The sequence below is a fragment of the Cervus elaphus genome, chromosome 9, assembly GCF_910594005.1.
Source record: "Cervus elaphus chromosome 9, mCerEla1.1, whole genome shotgun sequence".
In the NCBI taxonomy this organism is placed as follows: Eukaryota; Metazoa; Chordata; class Mammalia; order Artiodactyla; family Cervidae; genus Cervus; species Cervus elaphus.
Window position 1 is genome coordinate 72,416,681 of NC_057823.1, and position 21,395 is coordinate 72,438,075.

Consider the following 21,395-nt stretch of genomic DNA (forward strand, 5'->3'; position numbering starts at 1 on the left):
TAAAGCACCTCAGCACACGCACATAGGCATAAAAAATGGCCAAGGAAATGATATTCAAGCTGGCACCTGAAGAATTTTAGGAGTTTAGTACAAGTGGGAAAAGGTTTTTCTGCCAGAGGGGAGAGAATGTGCAAAGGCCCTGCAAAGGGAAGGCATCTGCAGAAGAACCGGGAGAAGGCGGTGTGGCTGCACAAAGAGCGAGAGGAGAGGTGAGGTGAGGTTCCAGGGCAGGCAGGGCTGGCTCACCCAGCCATCTGGCAACTCTGGCAGCCAGCCCGAAGCTTTTCAGACTTGTGACTGTAACAAGGCCCTGTGCCAAGCACTTTGGAGAAATCAAAGACCTTTCAAAAGTTGGGGAAAAAAAAAAAAATGGACAAATGAAGCAAAGGCTGACAGCATGGAATTCAAACCAAGGAGGCAGAACAGTCTTTGGGTGGGTTAGGAGGCGGGACAGAAGCCTTCACCAGGCCAGGAAGGGAGGAAATAAGAGTTGTTTGTACACTCGTGCTCATAGCAGCATTATTCATGATAGCCAAAAGGTAGAAGCAACCCAAATGTCCATTGATGGATGAACAGATAAGCAAAATGTGGTCCATACAGACAAAGGAATATTATTTGGCCTTAAAAAGTGAGACATTCTGACACATGCTACAATATGGATAAACCTTGAGGGTGCTATGCTAAGTGAAATAAGCCAGTCACAAAAAGACAAATACTGTATGATTCCACTTGTGAGATACCTAGAGTAGTCAAATTCAGAAAGAAAGAATTAATACCATACAGTTTGCTGGGGGCTGGTGAGGGGAGGGGAATGAGGAGTTGTCATTTTATCACCTGTATAAGTTCCTATGTCCACACCACAGGCAAGATACAAAATAGCTCCATCACCAGAAGGATCCCTTGTGTTGCCCTTTTGTAACCACACTTACCTCCCCACTTCATCCCCAACCCCTGCAACTCATCCGTCCTCCATTTCTAAAATTCTGTCATTGCAAAACATTATGTATGGGACTTTCCCGCTTGTCCAGTGCTTAAGATTCAGGTTTGGTCCCTGTTTGGAGAACTAAGATGCCACATGCTGTGCAGAGAGGCCAAAAAATGAAAAAAGTGTTGTATAAATAGAATGATACAGTATGTGGTCCTTTAGAATTGACCTTTTTCTCCCTAAATTCCATGGAGATTCATCCAGGTTGTTGCATGGGTCAGTAGTTTATTCTTTTATGTTATTAAGTGATAAATTATTCCATGATATGTTTGTACTTCAGTTTGCTTGACCTGTCACCACTGAAATATATTTGGGTTAATACCAGTTTTTTACTATTACAAATAATGTTGCTATGAGTGTTTATATACTGGCCTATTTTGTAAGCATAAGTTCTTATTTCTCTGGGGAAAATGCCTAGGAGTGCTATTGCTGGATTATATGCTAGTTGCAATAATTAGTTTTTAAAGAAACCGATAAACTGTTTTCCTGTATGCAGGACAAGAAGCAACAGTTAGAAACAGACATGGAACAATGGACTGGTTCCAAATTGGGAAAGGAGTAATAAACACTGTATATTGTCACCCTGCTTATTTAACTTATATGCAGAGCACATGATGCAAAATGCTGGGCTGGATGACTCACAAGCTGAAATCAAGATTGCAAGGAGAAATATCAACAACCTCAGATATGCAGATGATACCATTCTAATGGCGGAAAATGAAGAGGAATTGAAGAGCCTCTTGATGAAGGTGAAAGAGAGGAGTGAAAGTGCTGGCTTAAAATTCAACATTCAAAAAATGAAGATCATGGCATCTGGGCCCATCACTTCATGGCAAATAAATGGGGAAAAACTGGAAACAGTGATAGACTTTATTTTCTTGGGCTCCCAGATCACTGCAGACGATGACTGTAACCACAAAATTAAAAGATGCTCCCTTCTGGGAAGGAAAGCTATGACAAACCTAGACGGCTTATTAAAAAGCGGTGACATTACTTTGCCAACAAAGGTCTGTACAGTCAAAGCTATGGTTTTTCCCATAGTCACCTACCGATGTGAGAGTTGTACCATAAAGAAAGCTGAGCGCCAAAGAATTGATGCTTTTGAACTGTGGTCTTGGAGAAGACTCTTGGAGAATCCTTTGATAGCAAGGAGATCAAACCAGTCAATCCTAAAGGAAATCAACCCTGACTATTCACTGAAGTGCTGATGCTGAAGCTCCAATACTTTGGCCACCTGATGCAAAGAGCCTACTCATTGGAAAAGACCCCGATTCTGGGAAAGACTGCAGTCAGGAGCTAAAGCGGGCAACAGAGGATGAGATGGTTGGATGGCATCACCAATTCAATGGACATGAGTTTGAGCAAACTCCAGGAGATAGTGAAGGACAGGAAAGTCTGGCACGCTGCAATCTATGGGGTCACAGAGTCAGACACGACTTAGTGACTAAACAACAAACTCTTTTCCACTGACACTCCCACCAGTAAAATGTGAGTGATTCCTAGTCTGCATCCTCATCAGCATGTGTTGTTTAATTTTTATTTTAGCCATTCTGATACATGTGTAATGGTGTCTTATTGTAGTTTTAATTGCATTTCCTAATAGTTAATAATGTTGAACATAAAGATGCATTTATTTGTTATCTATATATTCTTTTTGATGAGCTTATTCATGTTTTTAACCCAATTCTAATTAGATTGCTTTTTTGAAACTACTGACTGATGGTTCTTGATATATTCTAGATACTAGTCCTTTGTAAAATACGTGGTTTCCAAATACTTTCTTCCACAGAGTAACTTACTGTTCATTGTCTTCATGTGGACTTACACAGATCAAAAATTTTATATTTTGATAAGGTCCAATTAATCAATTTTTTATTTTATGAATCCTACTTTTTGTGTTAAATCTAATAACTCTTTACCTACTCCTAGATATTTCACTCTTTTTCTAAAAGTTTTGTAGTTTTAAAGCCTATGATCCATTTTGATTTAACTTTTGCATGAAGTATGAATACTTCTTCACCCAGTTGGGGCTTCCCTGGTAGCTCAGTCAGTAAAGAATCTGCCTGCAGTGCAGAGACCCAGGTTTGATCCCTGGGTCAGGAAGATCCCCTGGAGAAGGAAACGGCAACCCACTCCAATATTCTTGCCTGGAAACTCCCATGGACAGAGGGACCTAGTGGGCTATAGTCCATGGGGTTGCAAGAGTCAGACACAGCTTAACGACTAAACCACCACCAGACATGAAGTATGAGGTTTATGTGGAGGTTTTTGTTTTTTGTTTTTTTGCCTATGAACATCTAATTGGATTTGCTTGATTTTTTAGAAGACACATTTATTCAGCATCACAATCAGACTTGGGCTTCCCTGATAGTTCAATTGGTAAAAAAAAAAAAAAAAAAAAAAAAATCTACCTGCAATGCAGGAGGCCCCAGTTTGATTCCTGGGTTGGGAAAATCCAGCGGAGAAGGGATAGGCTACCCACACCAGGATTGTTGGGCTTCCCTTGTGGCTCAGCTGGTAAAGCATCCGCCTGCAACATGGGAGACCTGGGTTCGATCTCTGGGTTGAGAAGATTCCCCTGGAGAAAGGAAAGGCTCCCCACTTCAGTATTCTGGCCTGGAGAATTCCATGGACTGTATAGTCCATGGGGTCTCAAAGAGTCGGACACGACTGAGCGGCTTTCACTTTCTATGATCAGACTATTAGATTTAGTCATCAGCAACAAAACAAGCAAAGAAAAAAACCCAAACCTACCTTAGAACCCTTTGTTGAACCTCCTAGAAGAGATCACAAGCAAAACATTCTCTGACAAATCATACTGATGTTTTCTTAGGTCAGTCTTCCAAGGCAATAGAAATAAAAACAAAAATAAACAAATGGTACCCAAACTTACAAGCTTTTGTATAGCAAGTTATAAATAAAACTAAAAGACCACCTACAGAATGGGAGAAAACATTTGCAAACAATGCAATTGACAAGGGCTTTACTGCCAAAATGTACAAACAGCTCATGCAACTCAACAGTAAAAAAAACAAAACTAAACAATCCAATCAAGCATTTGCCCTGGACACCTAGTATCTGCACAGGTTCCCTGAAGGACAGGATATTAGTAGCAGCATTTTAAACTGGAAGAAAGTCAAGGAGAGGTAGGAAATAAATGCAGTAAGGATATGGATACACTTAATGGAACTGAAATCTTAACAAGAAAATCCCTTCTTGGAGCCCCATGACCCCCTTCGAGCCCTGTGATACCTGGAGGTGGTGGAGGAATTTCTCAAGCATGAAAAGAATGGAAGCAACTCATGGAAGAAGAAATAATATATGCAAGAGACTAGTGGTATGAAAATATGGAGATATGTGCTTGGTGATAAGGAAGTAGTTCTAGGAAACTGCAGTTGGACAGATCATAGGCACAAGTCACCCCTAACAAGAAATCAAAACAAACCACTCAACCAACCTTTCCCTCCAGGGCAAAAACCAAAAGGAATAAGGAATATAACCCTAAAGCCTGGGAAAAGAAGATCTCAAGTGGAACAAGTAAGGAAAAAAAACAATCCAGTAAAAAAAAAACAGGCATTTATCCAAAGAATAAACAAACACATGCTCAATAGGCACACAAAAGATGCTCAGCATCTCTAATGATTACAGAAATGCAAATCAAAACTACAGTGAAGTACCACTTCACACCAGTCAGAATGGCCATCATTAAAAAATCTCCAAATAACAGATGCTGGAGAGAATGTGGAGAAAATGGAACCCTCCTCCACAGTTGGTAGGAATGAAAATTGGTGCAGTCACTGTGGAAAACAGCATGAAGGTTCCTCAGAAAACTAAAAATAGAATTACCATATGATCCCGCAATCCCACTCCAGGGCATATATCTGGACAAAACTATAATTAAAAAAGATACATGCACCCCCATCTTTATAGCATCACTACTCACAATAGCCAGTGGAGACAACCCAGGTATCCATTGACACAAAACTGGATAAAGACGTGATAAATGTATACAATGGAATACTACTCAGCCGTAATGGAGAAGAGAACAATGCCATTTGCAGCAACATGAATGCAACTAGAGACTATCTTACTAAGTGAAGTAAGTAAAAAAAAAAAGAGACAAATACCATATGATGTCACTTACTTGTGAAATCTTAACTACGACACAAGTCAATCTACTTACGAAACAGAAACCTTCTCACAGACATAGAGAACAGACTTGTGATTGCCAAGGGGGAGGGGACTGAGGGAGGGATGGAGTGGAAGGTTGGGGTTAGTAGATGTAAACTATTATATAGAATGGATAAAAAACAAGGTCCTACTATATACCATAGAGAACTATATTCAGTATCCTATGATAAGTCATAATAGAAAAAATATTCAAAAAAAGAATATATACAAATGTATACCTAAATCACTTTGCTATACAGCAGAAATTAACACAACATTGTACATCGACTATACCTCAATTAAAAAAAAACTCTTTGTTGTGAAGCTTTACATTTTTCCACAGAACAGAAAGTAAAATAACCTTTTATACAATTAGTCACAAATACAGTGCTTGAGTTTTTTGCCCCACACATAAGGAGTGACTAAAACACATCTCCTTTGTAGAAACTAGGCCCTGCCACCACCTTGCTTGGCTGAGTTCACAAATCTCTTGTAACCTGTAGCTTCTCTGTCACTTCTCTGGCTCTCCTCTCCTGCTAAGCGCAATTTCCTGGCAGTAATTAAAACCATCTGCCACTGTCATAATTACTACTGCTGCTGGAACTGCCATAACCACCTTGGTTTCATGGTTTGACAAAGTATTGGTCTCCACCACCAGAAAGGCCAGAGTTTTCATCTCCAAAGTTTCCTCCTTTTGTGGGCCTCAAATTCAAAAATTAATTGTAATTGCAAATATCACTAGCTTCCACCACCTCTGAAACTGTCTCCACTATTACCAAATCCATTACAGTCGTCCCCACTGCCATAATACCCACCACTACACCATGACTGCCAAAAAAGCCACACTGACCACTGAAGTTTCCTCCATGACCAAAGCTGTCATTCCCATCAAAACCGCCTTGACGACAACCACAGACTTTCAGGATCACTCTTTGGCTAGATGAAAGCACTAGCTATTTCTTGCTTAGCCCAAGTTTCCTTACTTCATCAGTACAATTTTCTTCTCTTTCTCTATGTTCCAGCTTTATTGAAATATAATTGACAGACAACATTGTCTAAGTTTAAGGTATGCTATGTGATATTTGATATACATATATATTGTGAAATGATCATCACATTAGAGTCAGTTAACACAGCCATCACCTCACATAGATACCATGTGTGGGGTAAGAACACTTTGTGATCTACTCTCAACAAGCTTCAAATGTACCATACAACACTGTTAACCACAGTCACCATGCTACACATCAGATCCCCAGGACATACTCATAACTGGAAGCTTGTACCTTTTGACAGTATGGAGTCATGGTCAACAGCAGTTACAAAAGCATACATGCCTTCTTCTCGCCACAGCCTCAGTCAGTCATGTTTTCAGATACTTCAGTTTTCTCACAGTGTTCAAAAGAACCTCTTGGATGATGTTCTTCAGTATCTTCTTTAATGCTGCCAGCAAAAATACTTGTCACTGTTATCCTCTCTGGACACAGCCCTCTTTGGTCCCACGACTCTGCCAGGCACCTTGTGTGGCCTCGCGCCCACGGCAGCAGCCCCCTCCTCCACAGTGGCCGGGGACAAGCCCAAAGCCCTGGAACGCTCGGGGTTTGGACCTTTCCTGACCCCAGTCTGCGAGCAAGCGGTCCCCACAGCTCAAGATGGCTCCTCAGACTTTGATCTGTTGTTTCAAAGCTCAAGGCTCTAATGAAGAGCCTCGCAGCTGTTGGTCCTCTTTGGGAGCCTCTAACCAAACAGGAGAGCAGTGGGAGGGGGCTGGAGCGTGCTTACTCAGCACTGACCACCGGGAGAAAGTGCTTTTGCTTGACTTTCAATCATCACCTCTCTCCTCGTTATTCACTCCCAATACATACAGAGAGGCCCCACTCCTTTAGGACATGTGGGGTTAGGTTTTGTTAGATAAGCTGACATTACCTCTTTTATAAATATTCACAGAATCTCCCTAGGGTACTAGAGACCTTTCTAGGTGTCCCCAGAATAAGTTTGGACATCATTGTACCAGAAGCTTTTGGGAGTTTGATGTATTGATTGATTTCACATGATTTCACATTGATTTCACATGACAATCATGCTAACAGTTACCACATGTGATGTCCATATGCCAATTGCTTTGCACTATTTATCTCTTTTTATTGTCACAATATGCCTACCAGTTAGGTATTTTCATGACTATTTTATGGATAAGAAACTGGGGATGAGAGAAGTTGATAAGAGAACTGGAATTTAAACCCAGTCTTTCTGATTTTAAAGCCTGTATTGAAAGTGAAAACAGAACCCACAAAATGGGAGAAAATTTTTGCAAATCATATCTGATAAGGGAGCTTTATCTAGAACATATAATAATTGTTATAACTCAATATTAAAAAGGTAACCCAATTTAAAAATGTACAAAGACATTGAGTAGACTTTATTCTGGAGAAGATATACAAATGGCCAAAAAAGCACATGGAAAGCTGTATAATGTTATTAGCCATCAGGTAATGTAAATTAAAATTAAGGGATACCAATCTCACCCACTAGGATGGCTATTATATTAAAAAGATGAAGAACAGCAGTGTTTGGTCAGGATGTAGAAAGGTGACTCTCATATACTCTTGATGGGAACGTATAAAAAGGTGCGGCTGCAGTGAAAGGGTACAGCTGGGTGTTCCTCCAAAGGTTAAAACAGAGTTACCACGTGACCCAGCAATGCCAATCCTAGGTAAATATCCAAGAGAAATGGAAGTATATGTTCACACAAATACTTGTATGTGAAAGTTCATAGCAGCATTATTCATAATAGCCAAAAAGCAAAAACAACTCAAATGCCCGTCAACTGATGAATGAATAAATGCACTGTGGAATATTATATAACAGAAAATTATTTGGCAACAGAAAGAAATGAAGGGTTGATACACGCTATAACCTGGGGGAAACTTGAGAACACCTCGTGAACTATAAGAAGCCAGACACAGAAAGACCATGTATCTTTTGATTTCATTAAGTGTCCAAAATAGGTAAATCCATAGAGACAGAAAGGAGATTAGCTGTTGCCTAGAGCTGAGGGAAGTCTAGGGGAAATGGGTCTCAGAACTAAGATCCCACGTGCCACGGGGCAACTAAGCCTGCAAGCTGCAACTCAAGAGAAGCCTGCCCAACGCATTGAAAGATCCCATGTGCTGCAACTAAGACCTGATGCAGCCAAGTAATAAATACTAAAAAAAAAAAGGAAAAAAAGGATCAGTATTTGGCCATACATACCCCTGCCATGCAGATGTCACTAAAATAGATCACACTACTCGAGATTCAGCCTCAGAATCCTTCTCAACACAGTGTTCTAATCAGCTACCATACCACCAATGGCTCAGAGTTAGCACATAAGCTCAGCACCTACTAGCTTTGTGTCTGAATTGGGTTGTTTCTAATATCCTGATGAATCTGAGCCTCTAGGTTTGCAATCACAACAGAAAGAGGGTATGGGAGTGGTAGGAAAGGAATATAAGCGTTAGAATCAGAAAGTCCTGGGTGTGAATCCCAACAGTGCTACTTACTAGTTTTGCAATCTTGTGTAAATTAGCTCTCATTGAACCCAGTTTAGCCTTCTCTATAAAACAGGATCGGGGTCCATCACACAAACAGGGTTGTACAAATTAAATTAGATAGTGATTGTAATGTACCTTTTGCTTGCACACAGAACAGACCCATCCAGCAAGTGTGTCTGATACTAAGAGACTGGTCTTCCATGCTGCTATGCCCCCCTCTCCATCCCTCACAGCAGAGCAGCCCTGACAAGTGGCTCCTGACATGTGCTGCCTGAAGTCCCCTCCTCCCAGGGCTGTCTCTTCTCTCAGTGTCGGATGGTTTTCTGCCCTTTCAATGCCCCTAGGGCCTGCCAGCATGTCAGGGAGCTCAGAGTAGCCTCACAGTCTTCTGGGCAAGGCAGAAGCTGGAAAGAACCTTCAGAGATCAGTGAACTGTGGGCTTTCCCTCTGGTTTTCACGCTTGGCTTCTGCTTAACAACAGCAGCACCAGATGCTGGATGCAGGTGTGGATATAGTTTCCTAGAAGCAGGGCTGTAGCTAGGCTATTTTTTTGTCATTTAGTATAGGTACCCAGAGCCATTGTGGGAAAACTGGGCTTTTAATTTCTCCAGGCCCTAGACAGCAAGTTCGTGGCCCAAGTATAACAAACCTGCCCACCTCATCCCACCCCCATCACCATGCTGTGTGAGAGTGGGGTTCTCTGGGAAGTAGACTCTGAGACAGAGATTAGCATGTGAAAATTTACTAAAGATGCTTTCAGGACCAACAGCAGTAGGGTGGGAAGGAAGCAGACTGGAGCATTGCAGAAGTTGAATTATAATGTATATGCAACAAAGGTCCCAGTGCATCCTACTGTAAGCTCAGGGGCTGGAGTGACTGGGCAGCATTGCCTCCTACTCTTGATGTACATTGACCAGTGGGGTGTAGCACTACGACCACGGGCAAGTTCTGGAGAGGGACCCCAATAACACCCTCAGCAGACAGGCGAATGAACAACTCGATCCTGGAGTTGTAAACCTGCTTCAGGATCCATCATATGTGTTCATGGAGACATTGTATTTCTTCTACAAGGCAATATGGAGCTTCAGGATTCTCCTCCAGACTGCTCCAGGCAGCTGTCAGTAATCCATGGGGACTGGCATGCTAGCGAAAACATATGTGTCATCCCTACCCTAATCTTAACCCTTCATTTTACCGAGTCAGCAGCTGAGGCTCAGGGACTTCTGGCAGTCCTGTGGTTAAGACGTCCCCTTCCAACGTGAGGGGTGCAGGTTCAACCCCTGGTTGGGCTGCTAAGATCTCACATGCCTTGGGGCCAAAAAGCCAAAACATAAAACAGAAGCAATATTGTAACAAATTCAATAAAGACTTGAAAATGGTCCACGTCAAAAAGCAGCAGCTGAAGCTCAGAGAAAGAAAGCCACTTGCTCAGGGCCACACAGATGAGTTAAAATCAGAGGCAGGACTAGAGTACCAGTTCCTTGACTCTGAAACTGATGCACTAGACCTGTTCAGATTTAGATTTAAATTATTCAGATTAAATAAAATTAGAGACTGCTTCCAAATCGGGAAAGGAGTAAGTCAAGGCTGTGTATTGTCACCCTGCTTATTTAACTTACATGCAGAATACATCATGCAAAATGCCAGGCTGGATGACTCACAAGCTGGAATCAAGACTGCCAGGAGAAATATCAAAAACCTCTTGCCTGGAGAATCCCAGGGATGGGGTCGCACAGAGTCGGACACGACTGAAGTGACTTAGCAGTAGCAGCAGTAAGATAGGCAGATGACACCACCCTAATGGCAGAAAGTGAAGAGGAAATAAAGAGCCTCTTGATGAAAGTGAAAGAGGAGAGTGAAAAAGCTGGCTTAAAACACGACATTCAAAAAACTAAGATCATGGCATCTGGTCCCATCATTTCATGACAAATAGATGGGGAAACAGTGGAAACAGTGACAGACTTTATTTTGGGGGGCTCCAAAATCACTGCAGATGAAGATTGCAGCCATGAAATTAAAAGATGCTTGCTCCTTGGAGAAGGAAATGGCAACCCACTCCAGTGTTCTTGCCTGGAGAATCCCAGGGATGGAGGAGCCTGGTAGGCTGCCATCTATGGGGTCGCACAGAGTTGGACACGACTGAAGCGACTTAGCAGCAGCAGCAGCAGCTTGGAAGAAAAGTTATGACCAATCTAGACAGCATGTTAAAAAGCAGAGACATTACTTTGCCAACAAAGGTCCATCTAGTCAAAGCCATGGTTTCTCCAGTAGTCACGTATGGATGTGAGAGTTGGACTATAAAGAAAGCTGAGTGCTGAAGAATTGATACTTTTGAACTATGGTGTTAGAGAAGACTCTTGAGAGTCCCTTGGACAGCAAGGAGATCAAACCAGTCCATCCTAAAGGAAATCAATCCTGAATATTCATTGGAAGGACTGATGCTGAAGCTGAAATTCCAATACTTTGACCACCTGACGCAAAGTACCTACTCATTGGAAAAGACCCTTATGCTGGGAAAGATTGAAGGCAGGAGGAGAAGGGGACAACAGAGGATGAGATGGTTGGATGACACCACTGACTCAATGGACATGACTGAGCAACTGAACTGACTGAAATGAGAGTTTAGTTTCTAATTTGCACTTGCCATACTTCAACAAAGCTAGTGGAAGTGATGGAATTCCAGCTGAACTATTTCAAATCTTAAAAGATGATGTGGTTAAAGTGCTGCACTCAATATGCCAGCAAATTTGGAAAACTTAGCAGTGGCCACGGGACTAAAAAAGGTCAGTTTTCATTCCAAACCCAAAGAATGTCCAAACTACCACACAATCACACTCATTTCACATGATAGCAAGGTTATGCTCAAAATCCTTCAACCTAGGCTTCAACAGTACATGAACTGAGAGTGTCCAGATGTACAAGCTGGATTTAGAAAAGGCAGAGGGACCAGAGATCAAATTGCCAACATATGTTGAATCATAGAAAAAGTTAGAGAATTCCAGAAAAACATCTACTTCTGCTTCATTGACTACACTAAAGCCTTTGACTGTGTGGATCACAACAAACTATGGAAAATTCTTCAGTATATGGGAATACCAGATCACCTCACCTGCCTCCTGAGAAATCTGTATGCAGGTCAGGAAGCACCACTTAGAACCGGACATGGAACAACGGACTGGTTCCAAGTTGGGAAAGGAGTAAGTCAAGGCTCTATATTGTCACCCTGCTTATTTAACTTATATCCAGAGTACATTATGTGGAATGCCAGGCTGAATGACTCACAAGCTGGAATCAAGACTGCCAGGAGAAATATCAAAAACCTCAGATAGACAGATGACACCACCCTAGTGGCAGAAAGTGAAGAGTGAAAAAGCTGGCTCAAAACATGAAATTCAAAAAACTAAGATCATGGCATCCAGTCCCATCACTTCATGGCAAATGGACGGGAAACAATGGAAACAGTGGGAAACTTTATTTTCTTGGGCTCCCAGATCACTGAAGATGGTGACTACAGCCATGAAATTGAAAGACACTTCCTCCTTGGAAGAAAAGTTATGATGAACCTAGACAGTGTGTCAAAAAGCAGAGACATCACTTTGCCCACAAAGCTCTGTATAGTCAAAGCTATGGTTTTTCCAGTAGTTGCATATGGATGTGAGAGTTGGACCATAATGAAGACTGAGTGCTGAAGAATTGATGCTTTTGAATTGTGGTGCTGGAGAACACTTCTGAGAGTCCCTTGGACAGCAAGGAGATCAAACCAGTCAATCCTAAAAGAAATCAGTCCTGAATATTCATTGGAAGGACTGATGTTGAAGCTGAAGCTCCAATACTTTGGCTACCTGATGCAAAGAGCCTACTCATTAAAAAAGACCCTGATGCTGGGAAAGTTCAAAGGCAGGAGGAAAAGGAGGCAACAGAGGATGAGATGGTTGGATGGCATCATTGACTCAATAGACGTGAGTTTGAGCAAACTCCGGGAGATAGGGAAGGACAGGGAAGCCTGGCGTGCTGCAGTCCAAGGGGTTGCAAAGAGTGGAACATGACTGAGTGAACAACAATGACAACACTTCAAGCACTCAGTAGCCACGTGTGGCTGATGGCTATCCTATTTGACAAACATACGTTATTAGAACAGTTGCATCATGGAGAAAAGTTCTCCTGGGCAACACTGCCCTGGACCCACTACCCATGCTGCCTCTTTGTCCTCTTCAAAAGTTAGGACATCCCCCAAACACCTTTGTTTCCCTTAGCAACACATCTGTCAGTGCTTGGTAATGGTGAGTCATGATAAGGGATATGTAAATGTGAATGTTAACAGAAACATCTACCTAAGGGCAAGTCCTCATGGGGCTACTAGGGACCCAGAGATGGATTGTTTTCTGCAAAAGGAAGTCATTATTTGTCAGGAAAGATGTACAGTTCATACTTCATTTACTCATTCATCCATCCAACAAATATGTTATCAAGTTCAGTCTAGATTCAGGCACTAAGCTAGGTACTGGGGATTTGCTATTATTATTGATGGTTTGGTTGCTAAGTCATGTCTGACTCTTTGCGACCCCATGGACTGTAACCTGCCAGGCTCCTCTGTCCATGGGATTTCCCAGCCAAGAATTTTGGAGTGGGTTGCCATTTCTTATTCCAGGGTAACTCCTAACTCCAGGATCAAACCCAAGTCTCCTGCATTGCATCTCTTGCATTGTAGGCAGATTCTTTACCGCTGAGCCACCTGAGAAGCCCAACTACTACTGGTACTTTTTGGGAATTTATACATAGCCAACCAAACCTTATCATCACTAAGAATGAAATTAACTCCCTAATAACTCAGCCAACTTCTTAAGTTAAATCTAGAAGTTTAACTTAAGTTTAACTTAAGTCACAATAGAATATTATAGAGTATTACCACAGTCATTTTCTCAAAGAATGACTTTAAGTCATTCTAGGGTAGGAGAAAGAATTAAAGTGAAAAATGAAATTGCTCAGTCGTGTCCACTCTTTGCAACCCCATGGACTGTAGCTTACCACCCTCCTTTGTCCATGGGATTTTCCAGGCAAGAGTTCTGGAGTGGGTTGCCATTTCCTTCTCCAGAGGATCTTCTGGACCCAGGGATTGAACCCTGGTCTCCCGCATTGTAGGCAGACACTTTACAGTCTGAGCCACCAGGGACAGAATCCAAAGAAAGAATTAAGGTATATATCAAATATTAGTTAAAAAGCAGAAACTACTATGAAGTGGATTTAAACAGCTACTAAACAAAGATATTCTTACAAAATGGGTAGCATAACCTGGAACCCAGGTGCTGGGGATACTAAGACTAATTAGATGCAGATCTTGCCCTTGGGATCTAGTGGGGGAAACACGAGGTACACCTTGATGGAAGCATCTAGGAGGGACACCTGTAGAAAGTTTTCCAGGTAGGTAACTGCTTTTGCAACCACCAAGGACAGAGAAGTGAGCAGCTGTAGAGTGACTGTGACCCTGGGGAGCCTTTGCCAACGTCTGGAGACACTTTTGGTTGTCACAAGTGGAGAAAGCGGTGCTACTGGCAGCCCAGTGGGAAGAGACCAGGGGTGCTGCTGAATATCCTACAATGCGCAGGGCAGCCCCCAGGACAAAGAACGACCCCACCCAAAGTACTGCTACTGTCGGGGTGGAGAATTGGGCAGCGTCTACACTGGGGATCTGCAGGAGCCATTTTTGCCCCATGGCCATGGAGGAGGGATGGCGAGTAAGAGCACACAGGAACTGAGAAGCTAGTTTAGAGGGCCGCAGGAAGCCACTGAAGAAGCTTACCAGATTCAGTGGCAGGATTAGGTCCACACTTGAGAAAAGCCTGTGTTGGGGTCCAGGGTAAGCCACCCCAAAATGTGCTTCAATGGCATATCGTTCATTTTGAATTAAACTTTCTTATGAAATGGCCAATGCAAGAGTGACACTCTGGCCTCCTTTCTGTTTCCCTAAAAACAGGAAATCTCTCTCCTGTGAAAAGGTACACTTTTTGCATCTGGAGATATAGAAGTGTTGCAGGAAGGGGGACCCCTTCCAGGGGTTGCAAGTGGGCTTCTGTCTAACACTTGGAAGTGAATGATCTGAGAACACACGTACTGATAAAGCAAGAGGCTTTGTTGAAAAGGGGAACCTGAGAGGCGAGCAGCAGGATAAGGGAGCCCGGGAGAACTGCTCTGCCCTGTGGCTCAAAGTCTCAGGTTTTATGGTAATAGGGTTGTCTCTGACCAATCATTCTGGCTCAGGGTCCTTCCTGGTGGTGCATGCATTGCTCAGCCAAGATGGATTCCAAGGAGAAGGATTCTGGAACTTTGGTAGGACATATGGACTGGCGTCTCCTCTCTCCTTTTGACCTTTCCCAAATTCTTCTGACTGCTGATAGCTTGTTAATTCTGTGTTCCTTACCAGGACCTCCTGTTGTAAGATAACTCATGCAAGAGGTTACAATCTTGCAGGGCCAAGGCAGGTGGCTTCAGTCAGTGGGTATCTTAACAGAAGGACACCCTTATCACCAAAGATAAGGAATTAGGCCGAGAATCCTATATAAACAAACCTTGTTACATCTTTTACTTAGTATTCCAAGCCCAAACTCTGTTTAGATTCTTCATTAATTGAGCACCCAAAACCTAAGTTTCTTTGTCCTATCAATTCCTCACAAATATATTGCTTTGTCTAAAAAGTATAAAAGCCGCCTGCTTTGGCCACTTCATTCCAATGGGACCTCTCTGTACAAAAATTAAGATGTGTTTCTTTTTCTCCTGTTAATCTGTCTTGTGCCAATTTTATTATTAGCCCAGCCACAGAACTCAGCAAGGATAGAAGGGAAATGTTCCTTCTCCCTGACACCCCTCCTAATTACTGGGTGACCAACTGACAGAAGGGCTTGGAAGCTGGGAGGCCTTGAGAGGCTGTTGATGGTGGTGGCCAGGGAGACACAGCAAAGACACAGCAAAGCTGGACTGTGGAGGAGCTATGGGGCTTGGTGAAGGGCTGAGGTAGAACAGGAGAAAACTGAGCACTTGTCCCTGCTGTGACTGAATAACTTTTTGTGTAATTGAAACTGAGCAGGACCCTGTGGGGCCCTCCTGGGTACAAAACGCCCTCTGTGCTCCCCTGTTCTTGTTTGCAGAAAAAGGCTTTAGTCTCCCAGGTCTTCCCTGAGTTCCAAAGAGCAGACAAAAGCTGTTACTAATTAGAGAAGTGAGGGAATGCAGAAACAAAGGAAAAACAGTCAAGAAACATTAGTTCAGCATAGGAGTCCTAGTTCATCCTCAAGGGATTTACATAACAATCTGACACACAACTTCCAGTTGTTTTGATGGAACTAAGACCCCCCACTCAAGTGGAGGATGGTGACTTCATGCTGAGCATAAGCACACAGACCCCAGACTGGTTGGAACCAGGAGGTAGGTGATTGAGATTTCCAAAATACCACCCTGTTATCTCACCACCAATCAATCAGGAGAAAATCCTGCCTCACGCCAAATGCTCGCTATAAAAACTCTCCCTTGAAAGCCATGGAAGAACTCAGGCCATCTGAGCTTGTGTGGCACCCTGCAGATATACACTGTACTTTTCCTTTAGCGCAGCCCGTGGTGTCAGCATATTGGCTTTGCTACACGTCGGGTGAGTGAATCCAAATTCAGTTCAGTAACATAATTAGCTGCTTAATGTCTTTCTTCTTCCCCACTAGACTGAAGCTCCAAGAAGGCAGGGATGGCATATCTTTTCATTCACTTCCTGGACCTGAGCAAATTAATTCTTTTGAGCTTTGGTTTTCACATTTATAAAATGCAGATGACACTGACAACCCTCCTTCTTAACTAAGTATTAGGATTAAATGGACAATCCAGCAATTCCACTCTGGGTTATAAAGAAAAAATGTTGCCATTCCAGTTCCACGAATTAAGCCACTAGCCACTGCTGTCACCCACCTGAGGGTAATTCAGGATGGAGAGAAAAAACAGGAAGCATTCTGTGCTTTAGACATACTGGCCTCTAGAGAATTCAAGTGCATATGTAAAAAAAAAGTCAGACTACCCCATACATTGTTGTTGCTTTAGTTGTCAAGTCGTGTCCGACTCTTTTCTTACCTGGTAGACTGTAACCTGCCAGGCTCCACTGTCCATGGGATTTACCAGGCAAGAATACTGGAGTGGATTGCCATTTCCTTCTCCAAGGGAATCTTCCCGACCCAGGGATTGAATGTGCGTCTCCTGCATTGGCAGGTGGATTCTTTACCACTGAGCCACCAGGGAAACCCTTACTCCATACATAGGAAAGCACTAAAATCATTAACTTGAGATGTCTGTTTTTTGTGATTAACAGTAATCTTCCCATGCTTGATTACATATTTCCCCAGCAAAAAGTCTATATACATCCTGGCTCCTCCCTTTTCTTTTCAGAGCAGTTTCTCAGAGGTATCGAGACGCTGCATTCCAGGCTAGAGTCCACAGTAAAGTCCCCAAATAAAACTTAACTTACAACTTTTACATTATGCATTTTTCTTCCAGTTGGCAGAGTATATACCCAAAAGAACTGAAAGCAGGAAACTAAACAGATATGTGTACATCCATGTTCATAGAGAGTAATTTCAGTACTATTCAAAATAACAAGAAGTAGAAGCAACCCAAATATCTGTCAGTGCGTGAATGGATAAACAAAATGTGGTCCATACATACTACAGAATATTACTCATACATGACTAAATGAAATTCATACATGACTAAATGAAATTTTCATAATGCTATGACATGAACCTTAAAGATGACATGCTAAATGAAATCACCCAGACACAAAAGGACAAATATTTTGTGATTCCACTTTTATCAGATGCCTCAAATAGGCAAATTCATAGAGATAGAAAATAGGCCAGTGGTTACCAGAGGCTGGTTGTACCGCAATGCGAATGTACTTAATGCCACTGAATCGTATGTTTAAAAATGGTTAAGACAGCCAATTTTATGCTGCATATATTTTACCACCACCACAACAAAAAGCTTTTGCGTGTGTGTGTGCTGCTTGTTGGCTTTGCTAGCTGTGGCATGCAGGCTTAGTAGCCACGTGGCATGTAGGATCTTAGTTCCCCAACCAGGGATCAAACAAGTGTCCCCCGCGTTAGAAGGCAGCTTCTTAACCACTGGACCACCAGGAAAGTCCCAACAAAAAGATTAAATGAGATCGTTTTATAAGGTCTCTCAGCATAGGAATATTCATTATTCTCATTTTCTTCCCCTATAAAGATTCTAATAAAGGGAGGAACCAAGAGCTAGGGGAACAGAAGCAAGCAAGCAAGCTGGCGCACTGTCTGTTGTCTGCCCCAGGGACCATTCACAGCTGAGGTGACACTCGAGTGAGGTCTTGCTACAGGATGGAGGGTATGGGTCTGGGAAGTCAAAGCTGTAGCTTCTATGAGCCTGAAGCCACCAGGACTACCAGTCTCTAGAAGAGTCTCCACACCCTTCCAGGTCAGGAGCTGGGGTGGGGGTGGGGAGTCCACCTGGGCCTTGCCCCCTAACAGCCTGAGGGTCCATCCAAACCAGGCAGGGATTTCTGGGCCTTGAGACATTTGCATTTGGTATCTTGACTGCTGACCTGCCAGCAGCTGCTAAACCATGATATGCTCTCTCTGAAACCCAATGGGCAGGCAGCAAATAAGTCAACCTGGCCTTCCCAGCTTTTGTGTCATAATTCGTATTTTATTCCTTGTGTAGACAGAAAATAGCCAGAGCACCTGCTGTTAGAGGTTTCAGTTGCAACATTCTTTATATGTATACCATTTTAAGGGAAAGATTTTTAGCAGCCTTAATCTAACCCACTCATTTCACAGCAAAACCAGCACAATGCCAGACAAGTCTACACACTCGGGTTCAAATCCCAGCTGTCTATTTACAAACTCTGCAACTCAGAGCAAGTTCTTTAACTTTTGGAAACCTCATTTATCCTCAGTAAAATAAGGATAATGGTACCTTTCTCTTGGAGATCTGAGGAATGACCTCCAGCACAGCTGGCTGGAGGGAAGCTTGGCTGCAACTCCTCCACGAACGCCCCCTGCATGAACCCCACCTTTTCACACTGCATCTCTCACCTGGTGTCATTGTCTCCCTGACATTTATCCTCAACTGAGATTGTTTATGTGTACACTTGTTGATTTTATTCTTTGCCCTTCCTCTGCCAGAAAGTAACTCTGACCCACTCTGGTTCAGCACCAAAGGCTAAATCTAGCACATTGATGGCATTTAGTAAATGTTTGTGAAAGAAATGGCACTCAAGAGTCACTCTGGGGTTACACTGAGCCTTGTTTCTTCAAATTGTCATACGACACATGGGCGCTTTAGGTAAATTATTTCAGTAACTGCTAAGTCATCAGCCTAAGAGAGATACACTTAGCTGTGTGGACCAGAAATAGTTCATATCTCCAAGAAAAGGAGAGAAAATGAAGGTCTTTAGTACCAGACACTCCTTTGCTGGAACCCAGTGTCTAGGTAACCTGGGAGAAGCCCTGTGTTTCCGAGGGTAAAGGTGGAAAGAAGATGGATGTAAAGAGGATAAGGATGAGTGGGGGGATAAAACAACCCAGAGTGGGACTGGCTTTTCTAGGATTGACTCTTGTCTAGGCAGTACATTGTGGACTTGGGTTCTTAGAAATCACTGTGTCAAACCAGGGCAGCTTAGCAGTGAAATACATAGGCTCTAGGTCCTAGGACCATCCCTTACCTCCTGTGTGATCCTGTAATCACAGATCCAGGCCACACTGGCCCTATCCTGGTCCTAACAAGACACTGAGTTGTTTTTCAGAGGCGATAAACAAAACTGCAAGTCATGCAGAAACACGTGCAGAGGAAAAAATTTTGACCTCAAATAATACCTGGAACCAAATTCACCTTCCACTCCTCCACCCACCAAACCAAAGGACTGGGACAAGACTGGAACTTGAATGCTGAAATCAAGAAGGGAAAATTGGCTGTCCAGGAAGATCTGGCTGAAGCCCCTTTCCCACACCTAACCCTAAATGGCCAGGTTCCAGAGCCCTCGCCTGGCCAGGGCTTTAGCATACCAACCCCTGACTTTTTTGACAGTCCAGTGGCTAGGATTCTGTGCTTCCAATGCAGAGGCCACAGGTTCGATCCCTGGTCAGGGAACTAAGATCCTGCGTGCACTGAGGTGAGGCCAGAAACAAACAACAAAAAGAAGCAGACCAGCCCTCCTCCCCTAATTCATAAAAATTTGACAGAACCACCAAATGGGGAGACAGATTTGAGCTGACCATCCTGTCTCCTTGCCAGCCCACCATGCAATAAAGCTCACTCTTTTCTCAAAGCCTGGTGCCATAGTATCAACCTCTATGCACGTCGGGCAGTGAGCCCTTTGTTCAGTAACGACCTGAAGTCAGGTGTGTTTCCTCCCTAGCATTCAGTTTTCTCTTCTGTGAATTGGGATGATAATAATACAAGGTACTTTACAAAGATAACTACAAAGTTATCTTGTAGTTAAATGAGATCAGTCACCCAACAGTTAGCATGGTGTGCTATTGAAATATATTTCTATTGCCAAGATGAAGCCACTTCCACCTGGGGTGCCAAGTCAGCAAGCCAAAACTTGGATAACTTCCATGTCCCTGTGAATGCTCTGCCTGACCAGACACACAGTATGCCCAGGCAGCCAACCACCAAAAGCCATACTAACTTTGGGCTCTATACTTATTTCCTTGTTCCATATTCTTTATTCTATAAAAGCTTCCTACCTTCTGGCCCATTTTGCAATTCTTTGGACACTTGGGAACAGGGATTGCCCTCTTCATGAAGTGTTAAAGTGTTTGTATCACCCGAATTGTCTTCTTTAGTCATTTTTAACAGCACTCAGCACAGGGGAGCAAGAGAATCATTGTTAGCTATGTTTTCATTCAGATGAAATGTTGAGATCCAGCAGAGAGAGAGACATGACTGTCAGTTGGTGACAGAGCTTAGAACTCACTGCTCTCTATTCCTGCTGTGTCCACTCTCTGTGGTGGCTGCCATCTCTTGTTCCCAGGGCCTTAGGCCTTAGGGGAGCCTGAGTATGTAAAAAATAAATCTCAATTACAAGCTTGACCGCAGTTCAAAAGCATCAATTTGAACTGTGGTCCTGGAGAAGACTCTTGAGAGTCCCTTGGACTGCAAGGAGATAAAACCAGTCAATCCTAAAGGAAATCAACCCTGAATATTCATTAGAAGGACTGATGCTGAAGTTCCAATACTCTGGCCACCTGATGCAAAGAGCCTACTCACTGGAAAAGACCCTGATGCTGGAAAACATTGAGGGCAGGAGGAGAAGTGGGCAACAGAAGACAAGATGGTTGGATGGCATCATTGACTCAATGGACATGAACCTGAGCGAACTCTGTGAGACAGTGTAGGACAGGGAAGCCTGGTATACTGCAGTCCATGGGGTGGCAGAGTCAGACATGACTTAGTGAATGAACGACAACTCAAGGATGACAAATGAGGCTTAGTATGTATAGTAAAGTAGACGCATGTCTCACGATGTTAGGATCTTCAGAAAGAAGCCCCTATCCAGAATGACAGTAACGAATATAGTTTATTGAGTGCTTTCTCATATGTGTAAGACATAGTTTGAGTGTCTAAAACGATTATGTTATTTAATCTCCAGAGCAACCCTAGCAAGTAGGCGCTGTCATGACTCCCCCTTTATAGATGTG

General features: G+C 43.0%; 1 pseudogene; it reads right to left on the bottom strand.

Annotated features, from left to right (window-relative positions):
* Window positions 1-5,715: 5,715 nt before the first annotated feature.
* LOC122700816 lies at window positions 5,716-18,778 on the bottom strand (annotated as a pseudogene).
* Window positions 18,779-21,395: the final 2,617 nt, after the last annotated feature.